Here is a 20,732-nt window from a genome sequence, read left to right as displayed (position 1 = left end):
GATAATTCTACATCGTATTTAAAAGTGATACATAAAATTTAGTAACGGTTTATCTGGAAAGTAATATTATAATTTATTTTATCTGTGTTGTATTGTATGGAAATGTATGGATATATTTTATAAAATATTGACCAATACTTTAATTTTTTAATAATAAGTATTTTTTTTAAACATTTGAAATGATTTACATAAAGTTACATCACGATGTAGACAGAGAGAGAGAGAGAGAGAGAGAGAGAGAGAGAGAGAGAGAGAGAGAGAGAGAATAATTGTCATATAAATAAATAAAATGTTTATTTTTTTCCAAATCTTTTTAATTAATCTGTGAATCTCAATAAGACATAAATTATTTTGAATGCTTAAAGTAATTATACAAAAAAAATTGAGGTTTGTCATTATTCTTTGTAATAATTGTAGATATAAATAAACATTACTTGAACTTGTTTTACTAAATATGTAGGAGAAAATAAATTAATGCCCCTACAGCATACTTTCATAATAGATAGATTGCTTTTTTACTTTATTTACAATAAAATATACATAAAATATACGACATTCAGCCTTCTTTCTTTTTTTGTTGTGACAAGACAACATGGAAGTTTCTTTCATTGTGTTAACACATTTTGTTTATTAGAATCTGTAATCCATAATTTTGGTACTTTATTATTACTTAATACTTAATTATTAAAACAACGTATCCTATTTTAATTTCGTAAACAGAATAACCATTATTATTTTTATCATATAGCATAGTGCTGTTACCTTTTTGTGTAATTTGTGCAAATTTTGATCTTGTGTAATATCCATAATTATGGAATTATCTCTTTCGATGGAAACATCCGTAATTTAGGGACATCTGACATAAAACTATGTCATCTGCTGACTCTTCTTCGCTTGTTAATACATCTATGTCTCTAGCAGCTCTGATTTTCCTAAACTTTTTCTGTACTTCTTCTTGTTTTGTACCAAAAAAGTGTTAAGATCTGATATTTCCTCAACTTGTTTCAATTTTCTTCTTGCGATTTCATAATTTTCTTCAAAATAATAATAAAATCGCAATAAAAACTTGATATAATGGATACATTTCGTTACATGTATTGAAAATATTATTTCTAGTTGGAAGGTTAGTATCAATCAAAGATTAAATTGATAAAATAGTGTCCAAGACAAAGCAGACGAAAGTCATAATAGTTGATTAGTTACGGAACGCAGTAAGATTACTTACAGCGCTATCAATCTTATATTATAACTATAGACATATTTACGACACATATAATGAAACGCAGCTAACATTATTTTTCTAATAAAGAAAACCTTACAGGAAAATATATTAATGACATATGCGTAAAATAATAATAATATTTATAAGAAAAAAATATAATATATTATGCAAAAAGTAATAATCATACTTTAAAGAAAAATATCATATTATATTATATCATATTATTTACGATATGTCCCGTAGATTTTTAAAACGGTATATTATTTCCGGTGTCTATATACATTTTACGACTTTGTAGTATCTGTTATCGCTAAGGAAATGTGGCCACACAGTTTTTATGACACTTATGTCTAACCAATTACTTGGAACCACTTGAAGTTCAATTGCGTAAAATTTCTGAGCCATTCTGTTTGTATCAAAATTATATTATTGACATATTATATCATGTGTATCAGTGGAAAAACTGCATTTTGTGCAGTTTTTATTTCAGTTAATAATTGGTCTTTTTCAATTTAACATATTTTTTTATGATATCTTGTAATAGCCACGAATTTAGATCTGAGCATAAATGCACAGTATAAACTCCAAACAACGAAGATAAACAAGGAACATTAAATAAATCTTCTTTTTCCACCAATTCATGATCAATAATTACACGAACATTTCTTTTTTGTACAATATGCGATATTTACTATAGATACAATAGTACCATTATTCAAATAACAACTGTCCGCAAGTGCCCTGCTTTAATTACAATTTCATTGTACTTCACCATTTTATATTACGGATTTTTACGATCAAGCAACCATCATAATGTAAAGACATTAAATTTGAATGTGTCAGAATAGAATTTGATAAAATAGTTGAGGATATTGAAGATGAGTTTATTTCTTGTTTAACATATCTTCGTACAACTTGTTGCAAAGGTTTATCAACTTTTCTAACATAGCTTTTTAATTTTTGCATATAATTTTCAAATTTGAACGCACTGAAATTGTCCCGTGGCCCAAACTTTCTGATATCGTCAACAAGATGTATGAAATTGTGAATATTATGTGACACATTTTGAATTCCATAAAGTATAAATTTCCTAATAAAGAAAAATAAATCTTTAATGTATAGTTTAAATATTGCTTCAAATCTTCTGAACATAGAACTCTGATTATAACATGTAGTATAAAATGTGTATACATATTCTTTTTTTAATACGGATTAAAAAGCCAATGGACCGGTATATAATAAAATGAGTTTATATTGTTTTCCATAATTTGACACACTTCAGTTTTCGAGGCTATCTAAATTCATAGGTATGAAAGATTTTAATTTCTAAATTATTAAACATGTAGAAATGGCTTCCACAGCTCTATATCTCAATCAATAATGCAAATCTCCTTCAACCCATAAATATATTAACTTGCGCACATAATTGCTAGGCGTATTAAATACATATAATTAAGTGAAACATTTGTAACAGGCTTAAAATGTGGTAAGCTCTAAGCAAATTACATGTAGTATTCGGTTTATAATAATTATCATCAATCTTTCTTATGAAATCATCATTTGTTCTTGATGATGCAGCGATTTGAGGAAAACTAGAGTATCCGGAATGTCCCTTAACGCATAATACGAAAGCTTTTGCAGGTGTATTAAATGCAAATTAAAGCCTCAAATCTGCATTGTATGTTACAACGACTAATATTAATGTCGTTTTCGCACATATCTTTTATCTCCTCAAAATCTTTTAAAAAATCATCTACTGGTTTTTCATTTGCATGATAAATACTAATCATAAAGACATTACTATGTGAAATAATTGAACCTAATATGGTTCAAAATTGTTGCTGCGAAGATTTTGTTAATGGCAAACCATCAATAATGGTAGTTACTTTTATATAATAATAGCTCATGTAGCAAGATTATTTAAAAAAGTACTGTCAGTTATATTTGTATTCTCAGATATTAAATGAAATACTGATTCTTTAATAGAAATGAATGATTCCTGCGAATCCGATGTAGAATAATTAGATTGTCTGTGTGTATTACAGTTTTCATTTTCTATTGATACATGATTTGATTCGCTCATTTCATAAATAGTATCATCTTCATTTACAATGTTCCTATTTAATGGAGAATCAGAATTAACTAACTAAACGTTTTCTAAGTTTCTTGTTCCTTTGTCATTAATATTATTATGTGGTAATGTTGTAGTCGTGTTTCAAAAAGAATCATAAATAATTTATGAATTTATACTCTACATAATTTTCTTAAGTGTTGTTCTGATACACATAAAATGTCTTTCCTTGATCGCTTTCGATTTATATCCATTCTGTATATAATTATTATATAACATTATGTTAACTTTATAATATACAATTAAATGATGTTAACACTGTATTATTATAAATATTGGGTATGGGAATAAGTTTCCGCCCTTTTTAAATAAAAAAGATGTGTTTATTTAAACAAATCTATATAAGTTTAGAGTTAATAAATCTATAAAAGGTTAAAATTTATTCAAGGTATGCTCCTTCGGAAGCGACAACTTTCTCCCATCTTTCCAGTAATAAACAGATTCCTCGAATGAAAAAATCTGGTTCTTTTGAAGCGATTCATTCATCAAGCCATTTTTTAATACCTTCATAAGAATCGAATCATTCTCCAGAAAGGGCCGACTGCATGGATCGAAACAAATGGAAATCTGAAGGGGCAATGTCCGGTGAATACGGCGGGCAGAATTTCCCACTTTACTCCTTCCAAGTATTTCTTGACCGGTTTTGCAACGTGTGGCCTAGCGTTGTCATGTAACAGAATCAGCTTGTTGTGCCTATTGTCCCATTCCGATCGTTTTTCTTTCAAAGCTTGGTTTAAACGTCAGTTGTAGCCGATAACGATCGCCAGTGATGGTTTCGGACGGTTTGAACAGCTCATAATATATAATACCTCTTTGATCCTACCAGATGCACAACATAATCTTCGAAGCATGGATATTTCGTTTTGGCATTGATGGACCTGGCATTACTCATGTCTTCAAGCGTTTAGGGTTATCGTAGTAGATTCATTTTTCATCGCCAGTTACGATACGATGTAGAAAACCCTTCCTTTGTTGTCATTGACGAAGCATCTCGCAGATGACCAAACGTCTTTCCATGTCTCTCTCTTTCAATTTGTATGGCACCCAATTTCCTTCTTTTTGCACCATTTCCATTGCGTGTTTTCCAACAGTGGATCTATCAACATTTAACTCTTTTGTCAATCTATCGAGCGATAAACACGAATCTTCTTCGAGTAATGCTTGCAATTCTGCATCTTCAAATTTTTTCGGTACACCTTCGCGTTCTTTGTCACGCACGTCAAAATCACCACTGTTGAATCGCCGAAACCATTCTTTACAACTAGTTTTCGGTGGAGCATGCTCACCATAAATATCTACGAGCAAACGATGCGTTTCCGCAGCACTTTTCTTTAAAATAAAATAATGAAGTAAAACTTCCCGCAAATGTTGCTTTTTTGGAATAAATTCCGACGCAAAAATTATCTTCAACGCAAAAAAAGTTACTCTTTGTTACGCTTCGAACGAATGCCATCTATTGAGTTCAAAAGTTTGGACACACCTTTCAAAAACATGTCTTGCCGTTCTATCAAACACACGAACAATGCTACTAACGATATCTTTCTGCAATGGGCGGAAACTTATTCCCATACCCAATACAATATATTATAATAAAGAATGTAATTGTAAAAATATAATAGATAAATTATATAGGGTATTACAATGAAAGTGTCGCACACTTGATAATACTTTTGACGCTTTCACGGATATTCAAACATGCCACAATGTTTGAGATATCATGATGTCCTTATTCACTGCTGTCATAAATAGTGCCTCTAACCGTCGAAGTTGGATCTTAAGTGTTTAAATAATTATATGTGAGTTTCAGAGGTGCTATCTTATCCGCTGCTACTGATATTGAGCTGTTTCCTCTAGACAGCTCCCTTTAGAAATACAGAACATTTAGACACATTCAAACAATTTTAACAGAGACTTAAGCTATAACATAAGTATAGAGAACTACTTTGTTGACAAGCCAAAGAAGCGATCCCTCTCTCTCCTCTTCTCCTCCCCATTCAACATTTATAAAGGGAGTTCTTCAGAGTTCAGAAGAGCAACTCAGTATCGATATGCTCCTTACTCAGATGAAATGAACAGCAAGGTTCACGAAATGTTGGCATTAGCAGTGGGTAAAGTAGCATCTCTGAAATTAACATATAATTATTTAAACACTTTAAGATTCAGTTACAACGGTTCTCTAATGCTATTTCTGATATTAACAATGAATAAGGACATGGCAATATAATCAACAAACCTAGCATCTTTGAAATGTCGCACTTGTTTAGAGCAGTAAAATCTAACATTAATTTTTTTTAAATTTTATTTTTTATTTCAATGATACATGTGACATTAATAAAATAATTATTTCATTTCAATTTTTTCTCCTTTAGTCTTCACAACTTGCTTCATTCTCGAAATAAATGCATTGCACGCAACACTCACGACATCCATTGAAATTTCGTCTCAGATTTTAACTAAATGTGCCTCTAAGACATCAATGATGTAAACATTTTTGAAGTTGACATTAGCCAATATGTAGTCCCAAATACAAAAATTTGCAGGCCATTCATTTGATTTTATGAATTGTAGCACGTTCTTGTCCAGCATATTGGATAAATAGCATACTAAATAAATACACCGTATTTATTTCGAGAATGAAATAGGTTGTAAAGGTTAGAGGAGAAAGAAATGAAATAATTATTTTGTTAATGTCATGTTGTATAATTAAAATAAAAAACAAAATTAAAAAAATTAAATGTTAGATTTTACTGCTTCAACTCACAGATATGACACTTTCATTGGGACATCCTGTAAAAATGCGAAAAAATAGGACACGCACCTAAAGAAATGTTAATAATCTCATTAACAATAGTATTGCTTAAAAATATATTAAATGTATATATTTTTTGATCAAAATATAATCAATTTTTTTGAATGTAATATTAACTTGTAATTTTCACTTAACAAGAGGATAAGGATTAGAAGAAACAAGACTGCTTATATATTAGGTGTTGGAATTAATTCGTAGCGTTTTTTAATGAAAGAATGTTATTTATTTCACATGAGCATTAAAAAATACATTAATGAAAGTACTTCCCATCACTTGTAAAACGCTACGAATTAATTCCAACACCTAATACTTTATATGAATAAATTAGTAAACAATTACGAGTTTTATTTTTAATTTTTTTTTGGGCCATTGCTTTAATCACAATACGTATATAAAACAAAATTTTTTTATATTGAAAATGATAACTCAGTGAACATTGTTAAGATACTGCAAATATCCATAGGTTTTTTTATGGGTTTCTATAGAAGACTATAAGATTCTGTAGGAGTTTGTGTAGTTACCTATAGAATTTGCGCAGTATGCATAGGTATACGTAGGACATTCATAGAAATACAAATAGGGTAATAGAGATACCCACAGGAATGTGGACAGATGCATGAGAACTAAAAAGTCTACAGGATATCAGACATATAATAACATATATAGACGTACGTAAGATAAAGAAGAGGAGACTGAAAATGCCTATAGACTTCCATAGGATGACGTGCACATCTCCTCTGTCCTATGTGTTCTACATGTTCCTATATGTTCCTGTATATCAAAGTAGTGTAGTATCCTATAGGTATTTAGTCCCCATGAAGTATCTCTTCTGCATTCCTATAGATACCTATATCAATTTGAGAGAATAATTCGTAACTCCTAAAAACTGGAAGCCATGATAATAGTTAATAAATGAGGTACGTTCCACATCGGGTAAAAAAAATCCTGACTGCCATAAAGAAAATATATACTCATGACTTTTTTGAATCACCAAACACATCTTGTTTATCATGTAATTTCCAGTTTTTGGAGTTATGGAAAAATTATCTTAGATTTTTATGTGAAATTCAGTCGGCTACTGTTATAGCATTTTGTGTACACACTCTAATATGTAAATTATAGGGTAACAGGGTCTAATATGTAAACAGGATATCTCAAAATATTTTTGTGTGCAGATAGAGCGGATTAAACTGAACCGGAAGGTTTTCTATCATTTTGCCATTTTTGAAATTATTACCCAATGAGTAGAATGTCTAAAATCGACGCATTAGATAACTTTAAGATATCTTAAGAGTTATTTGAAAAACGTCTTTAAAATATATGTCATAAAGAACTCTAAAAAAATATCTTAAAGTCTTATGCGTCGATTTTATCCGCTTCAATTTTTAGAAATTCAATTGTGAAAATTACAAAATGATACAGGATTTTTTTATTCAATTTAATCTACTATTTGCACACGAAAATAGTCCCAAATATGGGACATCCTGTATATCATTTAGGATTGCATCAATATGCACATCATTCTTTTTCTCATGCGATCTTATAGGAGCCTCTTTTCATGGACTGGATCCCTCTGTAAAACCTTGTAGAAAAATTTCCTATGTTATATATATATGTTGTGCAAATCCTATAGGTACCTATTGTGAGAAATTTAGAAAAAATAAGCACAATAGAAAAGCTATCAGCATCAGGGCTGTGTGGCTCAGTGGTAGAACAGAAGTCTACTTGGAGGAGAGACCAGGCCTGGGTTCGAGACAAGAAATGCCCTAATATTTTTCTCTGTTGTTATTAATTGTTTACACTAATTAATTGTTTACACTATACAATCTCCTACAGAGGCTGTGTTTTAAAATTTACTGTCAGTATTGAAAATCTATAGTGCACATAACGAAAAATACAGATTTGCAGTACTGACAGTAAATTTTGAAATACAGCCAGAATCTTATAGTTCTCTATAGGAATCCAGAAAAAACCCCTGGGAGTTTACAGCAAGGTAGGAGCCTCCTCCCATGGGGACCAGTCAAATTTACCACAGGTACCCATGGTTAGACAAACTCATAGGAAAATTTCTCATAGGAATTTGCAGCAGGGGAGGAAGGACTCTTTAAGGTTGCTTTTTAAAGACTATATTAAAATCTTTTAAAAATGATATCAAAAAGTCATCGATCTGTAAGATGTTCTCTAAAACAGCTCTTTATGATATTATAAATACTGTTAGACAATTATGCGGCACCGCCATTAGATGGAGACAGAGTTCAATTTTTTGTAATTAAGCATTAAGGATAGAATAAAAGGCACAGTATAATGAAATCTTTCTGTATTCTAATGGAATAATTTTTTTAATCTAGAGACTCGTGTATGTATCTATATGTGAGTATATCAAGTTAAAATTATCAAAGAATATGAACTTTACGAAGTACAGTGGTTTTGATAACTGTATCTCTTATAATTTTTAAAAATTATTGCCTTTTCTATATATAAAGTACATCATAATATACAATTCCAAAAAATTACATAAATAGTCTTATGTGCGAGAGCGCACCGCGCGGAAAAATTCGAGTGAGAGTTCGGCGCACGGCTGGTATGATGCACGACAGTAAAGAGAACTCAGTTTCTTTGTAATTTAACAAAAGAATTTCTTTAATATATTCAGTTACAAAGTCAAAAAATATAATTAATTAAATTTAAATTAACAGAATATTAAATGCGGTCACCTTTTCCAAATTGAGTTTGGAATCGCGGTGATGGAAAATCTCAGCGATTTCTCTCGGCAATTCTCGAAAGATTCGGTTTATAGCGATTTCACTAAACGGTTAGCACGGCGATTTTACGGAGCGAGATTATGACTCTAAGAACTCGAAGAACTTTTTGGAAGTAAGAAGGAGGACGGCGAGATCGAAGCATTTATTGCTTTCGGCCTGAGCTTTCCCTTTTGGGAAAAATCCAATAAAAATTTGCCACAATCGTAATTATTACGTGGCATTAGGTGTACAGAATTGATTGGCGCTTTGAATTCTTTTCTAGCGACGTTCAACGTAACAGTCATGCGCGGCAGAAAATCCGTGCGTGGGATTGGTGACAGCGCATGACGTATTCGTCGGAGCGCGGCGCTCGCGTGCGCGAATTGAATCGTTCTAGAACTTTCGATTGTCCGTTGCCGGTAACGACAGCTTGTTTGCGTGTAACGAATTGTTTTTAAAAAGAACAAAGAACGACGAATTCGATGATTTTAACGAGGATTAAGATCATGCTCGAGATGAAATCACGAGCTCAATTTATGCATGCGTTCAATGACAATGTCGGTCGACTGAAAGAATTCTTGCTTTTCTTTCGAATTACCGATCTCGAACATCTTACCTGTCTGGCAAATCTTGTCGATTGTAACACTGAATTATTTTTCTTTCTGATTTAGCGTCAACTGAATTACAAAGGGCAACTGGTTATGAATTGAAAACTGCCAATAACAAAATATGAATTCTTATTTAGTATCAATTCAATTGTAAAAGATAATTATTGAGTTGATCACAATAATAAAAGGAATGACAGTGTGATCCTGTGGATTGAAAATTGATTTATCAAAATATTCTGTACACAGAAAAATGAAGATATAAAAAAACAAACAGTTTATAACAGTTGTACAATACAAATAATCTTACATGTCTGGCAAAAGTAGATATACCAGGCGGGTTCTAACCCAGGGGCTAGAGGGGGAAGAATGGCGGGGAAGTAGTCTTGATGGGCCCGGGGGATATCTAATCGCGGAGGGACAGGATAAGTTGAAGTAGAGTGAGGGGTGGAAAACGGGTCGTAGAGCGCTCCTCACACCAATAGGGTCTACACCAATAGGGCCCTTTTTTTGTTATCGAACTATGTTGGAACGTGATGTTATATATCTTTTTATAAAATATGACCAGAGTGATTAAGACAGATTTGAAGTGTGACAATGACAGTATATTTGTTTGCTTCTTTAAACATTATGCATCGATAGTTAAGGCCTTGTCTCTTGATACCCGGGAAGGCATTTTACGAAAAAGGGGGAAAATCTTTATCTAATCTAGATGTTACTAATATAGTATACGATGTGGACAACATGTTAAGAATTGCGCGTTACAAAATGTATTGAAAATATATAACTGGTGGTTGCAAAAGAATTTTTTAAATAAAAATACATTAACGTATTCATTATGTATTTCTTTTCCCTTCGTTTGTAATATATAAACGTATGTATTATATAAACGTACGTATGTGTGTATAAACGTATGTATAAACGTATGTATAAACGTATGTATGTATGTATATATAAACGTATGTACAGGATCCGGTAAAATGATCTCCCACATTTTAATCTTTAATAAAAACGCCATTGTAAATGCTATTTAGATTTTATTTTTATTAACTGAAAATTTATGCTATGCCATTTGTTTTTATTGAGTTTTGAAAATTACAGAGTCCAAGTGGCGACCATTTTTTTCGATACACATTCGAAGCTGATTTCTAAAAGTTTCCATCACTCGAGCAATAATTTGAGGCGATATTCCTGTAATTTCTTGGCGTATTGCTGCTTTCAATTCGTCAATGGTTCGGGGGTGGTATTGAAAAACCTTCGCTTTCAGGTAGCCCCAAAGGAAAAAGTCGCATGGGGCAAGATCGGGTGAACGCGCAGGCTACCCAACGTCTCCACGTAACGAGATTTGCGTCGTAATCACAGATTCGTTACTTTTCATAAATGTTTCGATAACGAAGGCACGATGCTCGCCCGTCCAATTCATAACGACAACTGAAATGGCAAGGCGCGAGCTACCAACCGACTACGCTAAGCTCCACCTCTCTTCAGTGGTTCGGGGACAGTGGCGGTAAAATGTGGGAGATCATTTTGCCGGACCCTGTATAAACTTATGTATGTATGTATAAACGTATGTATAAACGTACGTATGTGTGTATAAACATATATATAAACGTATGTACGTATGTATAAACGTATGTATAAACGTATGTATAAACGTATGTATAAACGTATATATAAACGTATGTATAAACGTATGTATAAACGTATATATGAATGTACGTGTGTATAAACGTATGTATAAACGTATATATAAACGTATGTATAAACGTATGTATAAACGTATATATGTATGTACGTGTGTATAAACGTATGTATAAACGTATGTATAAATTCGTGACAAAGAAAATACGTAGAAAGACTTGATAAAACGTGTCGCAACATGTTCGAAATTTTTGGAAAAGAGGGGGGAGAACCTATCCTCTCTCATCGATTCCAGAAGTATTACCATTTACACGGATGCAATCAGTCTTACGATACCCGCTTGTACGAACGGTCGAAAAAATGTACGCTAAAGAGAACAGTGCATCGTACGATGTGAAGAAGGAATATAACATGTAAGTTCCAATGTTCTATACATAAAAGAAACGTTTTTTAACATTATGTATGTACACAGTACGGAGCATCGTGCAATGCGTTTACTGAGCAGACGTTACGATCTGACGAATACGGACTACAAATTTTTGGAAATTGGAATCAACGTTGGCCCACCGAGTTGCGTGGAAATCGTCCTTGGAGATTATCGCGGACACGAACTATCGCTATCTCTCGAAACGTGGAAGAGCCTCTACGAGCAGCGAGGAAATATTTACAAGCTGTTTCGAAACGAACAAGAATAATTTTATAAGCGTTGGACCGCTAATCGTCAGTGTTTTCATGCTGAACTATGCTACGGTCGTACGTCTCGATTCTTCATCGGTATGCATTATGATGACCGAAACGACGCTATGCCGTATGTTTGACTTTAACGGGTGTATCGATGTAACGTTCGAACGATTAGCTCGACTCGTCGATACGGTAGATACCAAGTATACGCGATTCTTCAACATCGCATCTGAGAACATTATATGTGATAGCGACATCTTCAATGGACAGCAGCTCATTGATTGTGAACTATTAGCTTTAGTTTTTAATAAGTATGAAAACCGGTGTAATAAGATGTAAATAAAACATTTTTTGTTAGCCTTATTTCATATGTATTGTCTTTTAGTTCCCATCCTTTGCCTCGACGCGCCAGGAAAAACCATAAAAATTGAAAAAACTGTATCATACAAAAGAAACTTGTACTCTATTAATTCTTCCATCCTTTCTTCATTCATAGCACGCGCGCTCTATCTTTCTCTATGCAAGCCTTTATTATCGATGCATTTTTAAAGAAAAGAAAAATATGTCATGGTCAAATTCAAACCTTTATTATCAATGCATTTTTAAAGAAAAACATAGTCAAATTTTGATAACAAAAAAAGGAGCCCTATTGTGTAGGAGCCCTATTGTGTAGGAACCTAGACCTTTCCCCCTCTTTCCCCCGCGTTAGGTATCCCCCGCGCATACAAGTACTTCCCCGCACCCCGCATTCCCCTCTAGCCCCTGGGTTAGAACCCGCCTAGTATACCTACTGGCAAATCTTGTGAATTATGAAATTGCACTATTTATTTAACGTTAACTGAATTGCAGAAAGCAAAATTGCAAAAGATAATTGAGTTAATAACTTACAATGAGAGGCAATTTTGTGGATTAAAACCAGTTTTCTATAAGTAGTTATATGTAGTAATAATACATACAATTATTCATAGGTTTTGAGATATTTATTAACATTATTATTAATTAATCTTCATCTAAGGTGCTTATCAGTATTAAAATTATTAAATTGTTAATCAATTTAATTTATGATATCATTACTCAGATTCTATTCTTTGCGTTTCAGGACTAAAAAAGATTTCAGTATGGTTTACAGAGTTAGATACATAAAATAAATCTATGTGACAAATTTACACAGATAATATTTATATGTTTAAGCACTAAGATCCTCTTCAATCGAAAACAGGGTTTTTCTTATAATTAGTTTAATTGATTATATGCAATATCGTTATGATAAAAGATATTGATGTTCAAGAATCCAAATAATTGGATTATATTTTCAATATTAACTACACATGATAATAATATATTATCAATATTGATATTAATAATATTGTATATTATTGACCACGTAGAATCCTAAATTGCAAACTTTGCTACATGCTTAAGGCGTGTAGTAGGGGGTGTTAAAGGCATAGATGCGCTTTGGGGTCCAGGAACGTCAACTATTTTTTGCTCTGTCCTTTCCACATTGGTGAAGGTGAGAAGGACAGAGTGAATGAAAAGAGAAAATCACTGGCATGCTCAGATTCTAAAGAACATTATTGATTGAAGTGATAGGGAAGAAACTTGCTGAGCAACAAGTTGGGACTTGGGCTGCAGTCCGCTTCTTTCTAGATCCTCTCCCCCTACCACGCGTCTCAAGCGTGTATAACAGTCTACAATCTAGCACCTCTGTGTAAGATCCATACTACCCTATTTATTACTATAAAATTGCATTATCTATATTCTATGTCGGTGTTTATAGTTTGAGGTTATCTTTGCAAAAATCATGTAGCAAATATAAATAAAACTCGAGTATAAAATGATAACTATTTATGAATCTGTCGAAATTATTTAGACAAATTCATATTACTGCATAACCGTATGCGTAATAAATTATCAAACTACATTTGTATACAAAAATGCGATCAAATAATTTGCTTTCTGCTTCTATGATTTTATAATTATATTGTATGCAAATTTATCTGAATATACCTTTAGATTTACGGTCGACAATTAGTGTTCAGATTCATGTATATTACGTACGGTGATTTTTGCAAAAAAAATAACCTCAATATTGTAATACAGTAATTTTATTTTATTATAATCACATATATTTCATATAAATATTAGAAAATTTAATTTTCTCACATCTTTTTATATAATATTATATACATTAATTATGTTAATAAATGTAATAGAAGAACGAGATTACCTTTGATAAAAATCATTAATTTTTAGCGTGGGTTTTACTGCATCTAAGCATGAAGCAATAAGAATGAACAATAAGAATGGAACCAAAGAATAGTAAAACACCTGCTGGAAGGCCGGAACCGGAATTGTATACGTATGCAGATGGTGCAGATTATGGTTCATTTCTATATCTTGAGTATGTTGGGAGAATATACGATTTTATCACAAAAAGATACATAGGATGGCATCAATTTATAGTCCCATCCGTCTTAAGCAGATACAGCGGACTAAACTCAGTCGAAGAATCCTCTACCATTTTGCAATGCTCGTTAACTATTGCGAGCATTGTAAAATGGTAGAGTACTTTTTAGAGTACTCAGTTTAATCCGCTCTACCTGTTTAAGATAGGTGGAGTCATAAATTGATTCTGTATATTTAATTGGTAAGTATTATTGTATTATAAGCACTGTAACTGTTATAACCAAAATAAAAAAATTATAACGATTATTTCTAAAACTAAATATATAACGCTCATGTGTAACTAAACAATATAAATGTGACACTAGGATATAATAGCTAGATTACAGTTATTAAAACATAATATTTCAAATAATATCAAATAAAATAAAAACGTATGTTTCGATTAGAACATTCCCTCATCACCAATGTTGAGATATATATCATAAATAAGATTACATCCTAAACGGTTATAAACGCAAATTATATTAAACAACTGTAATTATATATAATTAATTCAGTTGTAAAAATTAAAATGATAGTAAATTTATTACCACGGGTAAAGATTCTCTGGAAAAAATGTCACATCAGAACTAAGTTGATGGTTTATAAAATTTCATGTCATAATTATGACGCTTCGTACATCGATCAGACTAAAAGGCAATTGAAAACCAGAGTTTCCAAACATATGAACGATATTAATAAAAAGACGAGTTTACCGTATCGTTATCTCTAATCATAGAATTAATTTGGACCATAACTTTGATTGGGAGGATGTAAAAATTCTAGATAGTGAACCATCATATAACAAGAGGTTGATTTCAGAGATAATTTTTATTAATAAACAAAAAAACGTTTTAAATAAACAAAACGACATGGGATCCCTATCGAAATATATGATCTGATTTTACAATTACTTTTTCCCTCCTAAAATTTTTTTTTCCCTCTCCGCCAATATGTTGAATTTTCCCATTCCTCTAATGTCTCCTTGTCTCACGTCTCTTCGATTGTTAATCATTTAGCAAGCATTTTTAAGTATAACGTCGACAAAATCTTTAAACAATACCCAGTCTGAACTTTCCATATATTCTGTAACTTCTGTCAGATTGGAATTAGACATCTCTGATTCACAAAACAGAAAGTAATTTTTATTGACTTATTCTTTTATTTAACTTGACGTATTTTTTTTTTAATATGATAATTTCATTGTGTATCTATGGATCTCATAAGAATTTTTACCTTTATTGTGTACTTTTACACCTTTATTATGTACTTATAGATTTCAAACTAATGTATTATTTATGAAGATTCTTGTGAATATACCATGAGTATACACAGTGCGACAAATATGTTCTCGGACACGAACCATATCTAAGCAACCAGTGACATCTGTGCGTTCAAACATGCATTTTAAAGGTTAAACATTTTGCTATCATCTGTCAAAGTTTCATTCATTTTGGTTAACATATAACGAAGATATGACAGTTCATGTTAAACAAGACTTTGGTCGAAGTAGAAATTTTAATATGGAACAAAGAGCAGTGATTAAATTTAACGCAAAATTTGGTAAAAGTGCATCAGGAACATTCCGATCGATGCAACAAATTTACGGCAGTCAATGTCTAGGTCGTACAGCTGTTTTTTGAGTGGCATAAGCGTTTTTTGGAAGGCAGAGAGACCCTTGAAGATGACAAAAAATCAGGACGATCAATTTTGGTTCGAACACCCGAAATGATCGAAAAAGTACGTGATTTTGTTGCAAACGATCGCAATGCATCACTAAATGATGGAGGAGGCTTTAAATATCAGTAGAGAAACGATTCGAACCATATTACATGAAGATTTGGATAAAACGAAAGTTTGTGCGAAGTTTGTTCCACACACATTAAGAAGCGATCAAAAATCAGCGAGAATCAATTATTTCAGAGACATCGTTGCAACCGCAAAAAATAATCCAAACTTCCTAAAATCAATTGTTACGGGTGATGAAACATGATGCTTTCAATATGATCCAGAAACTAAGCGTCAAAGTGCGGAATGGAAGTCAAAAAATTCACCACAAGCAAAAAAGTACGAAAAGTTCCATCAAAAATTAAGACAATGCTCATCACATTCTTTGATAGCAAAGGTATTATCCACAAAGAGTTTGTTCCAACTGGCCAAACAATTACTGGTGCATATTATCTCGAAGTTTTAAAGCGATTGATGAATTCATCGTATTCGCCCCGAATATCGTAATCCAGAAAATTGGTCTTTGTTGCATGCTAATGCACCGAGTCACACTTCATTGATTGTCCGTCAATATTTGGCTCGAAATCGTGTCTCTGTGTTAAACCATCCACCGTATTCACCTGATTTGGCCCCTTCCGACTTCTCATTATTCCCAAAATTGAAATTGAAATTGAAAGGACGCTTTTTTGATGACATTCCGACCATCCAATCAGCTTCTACACAGGCACTAGAGGCAATTCCGCAAACTGAGCTAGAACATGCATTTGAATCACTATTGAATCGCTGTAACAAGTGTATTGAAGCCAGAGGAGAATATTTTGAATAATAAAACCAAAAAATATGCATATTGTTGTTTCAATTATGATTTTCAGGCCTGTCCGGGAACATATTTGTCGCACTGTGTATACCATAGTGTCATATATTGTTTAATTATATTATATTTCTCTTAAATTATAATAAAAAGTCATTGAACTACTCTATATTATTTTAGAATTGAATTTGATTTGTTCTTATTCCTTCATTTTATATAAAGATCTAGATAATATATAAATATTTTGTCATTATAAGTATGAAATATATAAGAATTTTGTTTCACAATAATTCAAAATCTACTTTCTCGTATATTAAAATTTACGTATCAATCTCATATCGTATTATTTAATATCGATACACTATTTATTTAGGAGAATATTATTAATAAGTCATCGATGATCTGACGTGAGAATGCTCACACGAAATGCAATAAATCTTGATTCGATTTGTGATCAAGGTTTTCATTTCTCGTAATAAATTTTATTTACAAATTTTAATATGTCATTCAGAATTATTAAATTCTTTATAAGATGTTTATGAACATCATATTATTAAATTACTAGGCAATTTAATAATATTTAATTTGTAATATTACTACTGTAGTTTAATTGGATATGCGTTTAAACAAAAATCAGTTTGACGTGCTATTTAAATGACTGCTAAAGTAATATATATATTTAGTGAAATTCACATAGTATTATAAGATTTGATTATTAAAGGTTTTCTTTCTCTTTTTATTGTATTTTCACATTTACCTAGTCCTAAAAACACTTGTTTAATAATATCGATACATTCCAAGATAATAATGCATTTAGACCATGGTATAAGAATATAAGATATTTTATTTCCAAAGATGCACAGTCACATTGAATATGACGGTTGCTCTGTGACCAATCAAAACGTTGCCCCAAATTTTAAAAAAGAACATGATTGCTATCATGTGAATTTCATTAACTTTGGAATAGGTATTTAATTGATTGTTCCGATTTAGTCTGCCGCCATTATGCACAATGGAATACCTTATACCAGTGAACTCTATATTACTCTATAGTCTCTATAATATTATATATTAAAATACATCATCTGAACGTGGGGATATCTTAATTTCTAAACCATGACACTCTAATGCAAAGATTATACTGTTTCGTTGTCATAGACTTGCTGATTGGTTAATGCTGTTTGCTACATTTTAAATACATTGCTTTCATCTGGATTTTATCATACCGATAATTGCGTTTTCTATATATTACCTACTTTTCCTTCGCATTTTTTAAATAATTAATTGGATCAAAAATGGTCTCCATTTTTTTAACTAATTAATCTATTGTTCAATAAACGCTTAGTAATTCTTTAATATGATGTAGTTATTAGATTCAACATGGCAGTCACTTGTGCTATTCTTATAAACACAGAGCTTTAAAAGTATTCGTTTGCTTTCAATTTTTCTGTCGGAGGCCATAATTTTTTATAGTTTAGCATAGGAAAATCGTGCTCCAATTTATTATACCATAGATCTCACATATTATACTTGTAGATCTCACTAATTTAGGTTGCCAAACATTTTATATTAATTACAATTAATCGATATTGTTACGTTCAAGCTCCGATCATATGTGTGGATAAGTTTAGAAAAAGAAGGAATAAGAAGGATGGAGCATGGAAAGACGTTAGAGCAGACGCTTTGTCTTGCATGCATCTGCGGGAAGGGGATGGAGCGAGTCAACGCACCTTTTATAGCTCTGGATCCTGAAGGGACGCTATAACACTTGTTTCCAAGTGAGCAGTGCGAACGTCGGTTCGAATTTCGAGTTAAGGAACTTAATAATCTTATAACTCGGGATCGAACCATACGCGATCTTTGATGAGCGGTGGAAGTCGGTACGAGGTCTTACGATTCTAAAATAAATGGAGATTGAGGGACGTCAGAAATATTTCAGTTTATTGTTAACACTAAATTCTAAATGTATTACAGAAAATTATCATTTAAATTCCTAAGATCTATCTTTATAAAAATATAGGAACACCAAGATGTATGATAACAGAATATTAAACTGCTTACAAACTATTCTTCGCGTTTATAATAATTGGTTTTTATTACTATAATATATACAATACATAATGTTAAAAATGTTTCTTTTGTGTATAGAATGTTAAAATTTACATGTTACTGCAGTCCTTCTTCATTTCGTACAATGCGTTGCTCGTCTTCAGCGAAGTATTATTTTTTTTCAACCGTTCGTACAAGCGAGTATCGCAAGACTAATTGCACCCGCGTAAATTGCGATGTATAAAACTTCTAGAATCGAAGAGGGGGTAACTCTCCCCTCTTTTTCTATGAATTGCGAACATGTCGTAACATGTTTTATCGCGTCTTTCTACATTTTTTAAATTTTATTTTTTATTTTTTTTGTTTGCGAGTTTATCAATCCTTATACTTTATGATTTATATTTCGATGGCATCGATAACGTTGGTGATGAGCACGTTGGCGATTTTGACGCCTTTTCTCCAGGACATTCCCAATATTTCGCTTTTTCCTTCGATGGCGGTGGACTTGGCGGACTTGGCGACAATGGACAGTACCCGTTTCGCTCGATTGCTTTTCGACGTATATATTCTTTTACTCGGTCCATGTCTTAACGCTCATAACTGAAGCTTACGATTTAATGAAAATAGTCATACATAGTATATCATAATCTATACCACTCTTCTGTTTATCTCGCGTTCCCCTCAGGATAGTCTCAATGTACTTTTGACCCAGCGGACCCAAGCTGGCTTGCAACGCCTCTCGACCTTCCGACGTTTGCAACCGATTTTGAATCTTTGTTGCTAGCGAGTCGTCCGTCGTTTCGAAAACGTTATCCAACGATTCTACGTCGGTACGATCATCGTACGCGGAGTGGAGGTTATCGGCTATACATGATCGTGTGATCGATCATCGGATTTATCCGGAGTCGCGGAACGCTGGAACGTCTCATTCTCTTTCTCTCCCTCTTCCTCCTCCTCTTCTTCCTTCCTCTCGCGCTTGGAGGAAGACGCTGCGCCATCGTCGCGCGACTGTCTCTTTATCGCGTGCACACCGGGGCTGTCAATGATTTGTCGCAGTGGTTTGATAATAGGCTTAAAATGTCTGTCCAATGCCATGTCTTCTTCGATTCTATCAGTTTTCAGAGAGCGATGTTTTTTGCGGATCGACTCGCTCGTCTTCTCGATCTCTCTCGCGATTTTTTCATGCTCGCGCACATCAGCCATGTTCGTCTCTGACGAAGTATCAACAACGACCAGTCACGTTAAAGTATCGCGAACTCGTTAAATCCCTTTCTATATTTCCCGTCTTTAAGCGCACTATCCTTATCTATTACTAAAAATCCATTTTTTTTCCAACAATCACGGCACAACATGCAAAATTCGTAGTAGGACATGTCGGTATTCACGTGATCATGGTAAACGTGTTTCAAGTTGGTACAATCCTGTTTGAACAGGATCAGCAGGTTCGCGTTGTTGCGTATCAGATGTTTAAGTATCCTCGCGTACGTCTGACAAAGATAGAAGCAGTCAACATTCGCGTGGCGACCCATCGAAAAGTATTCTCTCACTGCATCCTGCTTGTCGCATGCACGTCATCAAAGATAAAATAGAATTTGGGTGCGCCTCGTTCGGTGGAACGATGTCGCTATTATTGAAAACGTAAAGTAACCGATTTCATCGATAGACGTAAATAAATTTTCGAGATATCGATACTTTGACTGTTGCAGCGATTTCGAGTAGACGTATATGTTCTTGAAACGTACGCCATTTGGACTCTCGAGCAAACTTATGAGAACGTTGGTTTTACCACAATTCGATGGGCCGCAAATGATCGCGCGTATAGTATTCGGCAGGATTTCGCCATGCTTGCGCTTCTTTGCGCTGCCT

General features: G+C 32.8%; 1 pseudogene; it reads right to left on the bottom strand.

Moving 5' to 3' along the window:
* Positions 1-256: 256 nt before the first annotated feature.
* Positions 257-3,202, bottom strand: LOC147908071 (uncharacterized; annotated as a pseudogene).
* Positions 3,203-20,732: the final 17,530 nt, after the last annotated feature.

Source organism: Acromyrmex echinatior, chromosome 11, assembly GCF_024713525.1.
Source record: "Acromyrmex echinatior isolate Ae372 chromosome 11, ASM2471352v2, whole genome shotgun sequence".
In the NCBI taxonomy this organism is placed as follows: domain Eukaryota; kingdom Metazoa; phylum Arthropoda; class Insecta; order Hymenoptera; family Formicidae; genus Acromyrmex; species Acromyrmex echinatior.
This window is presented reverse-complemented; position numbering and strand designations above follow the sequence as displayed.